Raw genomic sequence first — 6351 nt, 5'->3', positions numbered from 1 at the left:
TCTATCTATCTATCTATCTATCTATCTATCTATCTATCTATCTATCTATCTATCTATCCATCGTTACTTCATTACTTATTAGGCTGGCGCTTCACACTGGGACTGTATTGTTTTGTCTTATTTTTGTTAAAATGTATGTTCTCCTGGTTTCAAAAATGGACTACCATCATCTTACACATTCAAAAAACAGACATACAATGGGCTATGTTTCCGTGGCTCCAGCTGGTGTGTTCCACTCTGCCTGGCGTATGGTGTTTACAGTGTGGTTGCTTCTGACGGAGTGGCTGCGTCTGATGGGAGGATTTAGTGGCTGTTGTCATTGAGTGTTCCTGTTTTCGGTTTGGGGTCCTGGAGTTTTGTACTCGTTTGGGCTCTGTGGCACTCGAGATGTGGTTCGACACGGGTTTGTTGGCGTGTCTACACATTGGGCCTGCTCTGGTGTACAGTACATATCACGCTACTGCTCATTCTGTTTGGACTGCTGGCTCAGACAAATGTATGTTTTCACTCTCGATTATACATTTGCCTCAGATTTTATGATTTTTTGTTTTGATTGTTGTGTATACTGTATTGTTTATTGTATTTGACCTTTTATATTGTTATTGTTTATTGTATTTGTCTTGTTATATGTATTTATGTTATATAATGTTGACTGTAAAAAGCTTTGAGCTCAGGAAAAGTGCTATATGAATTAAACTCATTATTATCTAAATAAATATACTTTCAATCTTTAAAATTGTTTCAAACTTCAAGTTTTCAGGCTAGGCTTCCTCAAGCCAACCTAAAGTTTGTCTTGACAAACGTGATAAATCTCACAGTTTGGCACCTAGTAGGTTTGGCTCATTGAATTTATTCTCCAAACTAAAGAATTACGTACTTGAGCAGGACGATCCCTCCTTGTGTTCCAATCACGATATCTGTCAGATTATCATCATTCATGTCCATGTGACCAGACAGAGACACTCCAAACTGCTGCAGACCAGGCAGAACCGACCGCGCTGGAATCCGCTAAACACACATACACACACACACACACACATATTCAGTGCATTCAGACTTAATCCCAAAGTATACTTCAGTTTTACGAGTACGTATGCACACAGTGCATGTGACATATATTCCATCATTCGCGTAGTATATGCATGGCCCAATTTTTTTTTTAACCACATGTGCTCTTTAAAATTAGTTTGCATATGCATATTGAATTTTTTTGGGCTAATAGTTTGTCCGCAAGGTGGCGACACTGACCCTTGCCATTGTTTCACAGTCAAAAAAGAAACAGAACAGACATAACAAAAAACATGCACTTTTGTGAGGCAGTTCAGACATTTACACAACTCCAGTCTAAAAGAGTGCAAATATATTTTATTGCTCAACTTCTGGAGAGAAATAGTGCAGACACTGGACAAAGATGAAACTTTCTAGTGTGCATGTGTGAAGCGCCTGTGTTCATGCATGCTATTAAATGGAGTTTGCTTTGAAAGTCTGCATGTTCAGTCATACAATTTTTTTTCCCTTACAGTCACCTGATGGTGTTTGGGTTCCGCCTGCTTAGTTGGGGTCTGAAAGACACTTAACTTTTGAAAAATGATTAATATGAACTAGAACTGAACTAAGCTGGATGATGAGTCTATCGTCTTCTGTAGAGCCACAAGAGTCACATCTTGCAGCATAGACACTGGTATTAAACTGAACTGAATCAACACTGCACTGACTCAAGCTGAATAATGACATTGCTGCCTTTTGTAGAACTGCTTATAGTTGAAATGAACTTGTTTAAAATTTATGAATTTCACACTGTTATTGATCTGAACTGACTTGATCTGAAAAATTATGCAATTGTCTTATTAGAGCTGCTCTACAGCAGAGTCTGAACTTTCTCCATAGCTGAGTTTCCATAACTGATTCTGCTATGTTCCTTTTTATCTCTGTCAAGCTGCTTTGACACCAGGGCTGGACTGGGACAAAACATCGGTCCAGGCGGCCCACCACCCCTTCTATATATATATATATATATATATATATATATATACACTATACCAGTCAAAAGTTTTTGAACAGTAAGATTTTTCAAGTTTTTGAAAGAAGTCTCTTCTGATCACCAAACCTGCATTTATTTGATCCAAAATACAGCAAAAGCAGTAATATTGTGAAATATTTTTACTATTTAAAATAACTGTTTTCTATTTGAATATATTTTAAAATGTAATTTATTCCTGCAATTTCAAAGCTGAATTTTCAGCATCATTACTCCAGTGACATTTAGAAATCATTTAAATATTCTGATTTGCTGCTCAAAAAACATTTTTTATTATTATTATTATGTTGAAAACAGCGGAGTAGAATTTTTTCAGGTTTCTTTGATGAATAGAAATTTCAGAAGAACACCATTTATATTTGTAACATTATAAATGTCTTTATCGTCACTTTTGATCAATTTAAAGCATCCTTGCTAAATAAAAGTATCAATTTCTATCATTTCCCCCCAAAAAATTAAAATATACTGACTCCAAGCTTTTGAATGGTATATGTATAATGTTACAAAAGCTTTTTATTTCAGATAAATGCTGATTTTTGGATCTTTCTTACTGTTCAAAAATTTTTGTTTTGGATAAGAATAAAACCTCAGGTCCGACAATATCGTGTCTTTTTCAATTTAAATCTAGATTTATTCGCATTGGCCCACAAATTATTAATAACGAATTTTATTAAAAAGTGTTTTTGCATTCTACAGTCATGCCGCGCACACACATTAGGATAGGTTAGATGCCTGCCTCCGCTGCGAGTCCCTATCAAGCACTTTACAGATTGAACTACTCTCTTCTTCTCCTCCTCTCTGGCTCTTTGGCCCGCATCACTCACCGCAGAGCAAGCCTGTTCTTGATAAATCTGCTGTGAAAACGTGGGACAATCCAACGAGGAAGAAGTTGGGGTGAAGCGATCTTTATATAGGTGGAGCAAAATTCTTCATCGCTCCATCTATAGCGCATTGTGATTGGATGATTTACACTGTCAATACAGGAGACAATCCAATGGGCCACTGGCTGCTCACTGTCCCTGCGTGATGGTCCTCGGCAAAATCAAATCGGCCCGATTACCAGTCCAGCCCTGTTTGACACAATCTGTATTGTAAAATGTTTTATACAAATGAAGGTGATTTGATTTGATGAAGAGTCACACTAATCATCTCCTGTCCTCAGGGTGGTTATTAATGGTTATTTACAACTGGTAGTGGAAAAAAGCCAAAGAAATCTACTGTGCCAAAACGGTTCATCATTGTGTGGTTTGTCATTTATCCTGCAGTGTCTGTCTGTTTATCTGTGAACATTCGCCTCGTCTGGGTTTCTGGGTTAAATGTGGGCACAAGCACAGCATTTGGGATTGATCTCTGTCTCTCTGAATTCAGATCCTGATCCCGTCACTTCATACAGAGCTCCACGCCAGTCATTCGATCCGACCGAACCCACGATCACAGAGTCCTGAAACAAACACCGCAGTCTCAGCTTCAGTCTCAGCAGTGACATATTATGCTTAATAATGGATATTACAAAAACCTGCCTGTACAGAGATTCGAACCCTCGACCTTTGGGTTACAAGTCTGAATCTAGTAATGTAACTGATTACATTTGATTACTTTTCTACATTTCTAACAAATGTTTTCAACTGTTAATCATTTTGAAACATGTAAGCCAGGCAGGGTTAACCTTACAGTAGAACTCAACACTGATTACTGTCAGACTTTCAGAATCCTTCTTCACTTGAATTAAGATTATAATAATTTAATTTGAACACTTTGTGTGAAAATATTCAGGTGTAACCCCATTTTTAATCTTTAACATTTTCATAAATAACTGTAATTTAATTACACATTTTTTATCAGTAACTGTAACAGATTACAGTTACATTTTTTTGTAATTAAATTATGTAATTCCATTACATGTAACTAGTTACTCCCCAAAATTTTGTGTGTGTATATATATTAGGGATGTGCATCTCATGACTCACGCCGATACGATACGCATCTCGATGCATAGCCAACGATACGATACATTAAAGATACATATGAAGCCGCTACCGATGTGAAACGATACGATTCAACGCAATGCAATTCGATGCAATATAATGCAATGGAGAAAATATGATTACTTTTAATGCCTCGAGGCCTGTTTCATAAAACAATTTAACAAAATAATTGTCAAACTCATTGTCAAATGATTTGATTCCATAAAGCAAATTTAACATAGGCCTAGATCAAGCTTAGTCACGGTGGCAACTTCTGCTGGGAAACTAACCTGGTCTAAAGCAGGCTAACTGTCAGACTAAGCTAAGCTCCTCTACTGACCAATAAGAACATAACGATATTACCACTGTCTCACAGTTATTATTTGACATAATATTACATGCAGCCTTTCTCTCTGGTTGTATTACAGCTGTACCTTTTATAGATTGCAGAACAGATAGCAGAGCATTAGAACATTACAATCTAAAATTGCTCTTTAAAGCATTAAAATAACTAAAGTTAAAATCACTGAATTAAAAAGGAAAATAAATAATAAAGAAAATTACTACATTTTAACTGCTATTAGAAACGCATATTAACTGATTTGAGCTTAATTAGTATCCTAGCCTATAGCTTACATTTGATTTACCCATTACAATAGTCCACTTACAGTTACTGCTATCATAAAAATACACTTTATATGTAGGTTTAAAATTCTACAAAAGACACATTTAATGTCCAAAAACTAATTTTTTAGCTAAATGTATATTTTACTCAGAATTATTGCACTCCTATTCGATTGTGCTCAGTCTATTTAGTGTGCTCGTTCACTCGCCCACTCCTGACAGCAAAATGGGTATGTTTGCATGACTATTAGTGCATTAATACGCATATTTACAGATGAAACATATAGCTGTGACATGTCAGTTATGCTCTGAGCAAAACACTGTCTCAAATGCATTAAACAGCACGAATATATTCGCTGTTTGTCAAGGTGGATCGATTTGATCCATGATCGACATTAAGGGCTGCTTAAGAATAATTGTGCACAAGTTAGTGAGATTGTATGAATTTAATTTAAATGTCATTAATGGAACCGCTTTAGCCCCGATTGATTTGTTAGGTTATTTAAAGCCAGATTTTGGACTTTAATCCCAGTTTTTCCTCGGGTCTCTGTAGTGTTGATTCGTCATATTCAGCAGCGGTGATGAGAGAGCGCGCTTGAGAAACAGTTTAGAGAGGAGAAATCAATCTACTTATAAAATATTGGTCACTTTCTAAACAATAAAAGTATAGTGCATCCACTAGTAATTATATATTAATAAATCGGTTTTTACTGATGCAAATATGTTAGAAACGATGTATCACGATACAAATGCCAACTTGTAGCCGATGCACACTTTTTAAACCGGTGCATCGCATCATTAACTTTTTATGCCGATGCACCGAGCAAATCGGGGAATCTTCCCATCCCTAATATATATATATATACTGTATGTTTGTAGATGTAAACATGTTACAATGGTAGACATTGTAAACACACTGTGTGGTCACTATTATGAATATGGGACTATGGAGGGTCAGAAAGCTCTTGGATTTCATCAAAAATATCTTAATTTGTGTTCCGAGGATGAACAAAGGTCTTATGGGTTTGGAACAACATGAGGGTGAGTAATTAATGACAGAATTATAAATTTTGGGTGAACTATCCCTTTAACTAAGTGAGGTTAGTGACACTGAATGTTTGAAAGATGTTCAGAGTTTTTGTTTTTGATGTTTAGCAGCAAGTAAACCAGATCAGTGGTGCTCTAGTTTGACTTCAGGACCCAGATTTGGTGGTGGTGACTCAGCATTGGTCATTGGAAGATTTTCATAGGGCTTCAGAAGACTTGGAATTTAGCGCACAAATGGCATGAACTATTCCTTAAAGAGGTCATATGATGTGATTTAAATTGTTCCTTTCTCTTTGGAGTGTTACAAGCTCTTGGTGCATAAAGAAGATCTGTAAAGTTGCAAAGACTAAAGTCTCAAATCCAAAGAGATATTCTTTATAAAAGTTAAGAGTCAGCCACGCCTACCTAAAACGGCTCGTTCTAACACGCCCCCACATGTCTACATCACTATGAGGGAAAATTTGAATAACGCCGCCCAAATGTTCACGCAAAGAAAGAAGGCTTAACTTTTATTCTCGCTGTAGTATTGTTGCTGCCGCCGCCATGTCATGAAGGCGCTGTGTGCTTCGTTGTGAAAGCGAAACTACTTTGTTTACTTTCCAAAAGAGGACGATATCTGCTTCTTTAAAGGATTTGCCACTGACGATTCAAACGTGAGTTTTGAACAGTGTAGAGTAG

The 6351-nt window shown here is 36.5% G+C and overlaps 1 pseudogene; it reads right to left on the bottom strand.

The window, feature by feature from the left end:
* LOC107573021 (integrin alpha-L-like) overlaps positions 1-6351 on the bottom strand; it is a 36974-nt pseudogene that overhangs the window by 18974 nt on the left and 11649 nt on the right.

Source organism: Sinocyclocheilus grahami, unplaced genomic scaffold, assembly GCF_001515645.1.
Source record: "Sinocyclocheilus grahami isolate Dianchi unplaced genomic scaffold, SAMN03320097.WGS_v1.1 scaffold1850.1, whole genome shotgun sequence".
NCBI lineage: Eukaryota > Metazoa > Chordata > Actinopteri > Cypriniformes > Cyprinidae > Sinocyclocheilus > Sinocyclocheilus grahami.
Note: the sequence above shows the minus strand (reverse complement) of the source record. Positions and strands in the feature narration are given on the sequence as shown.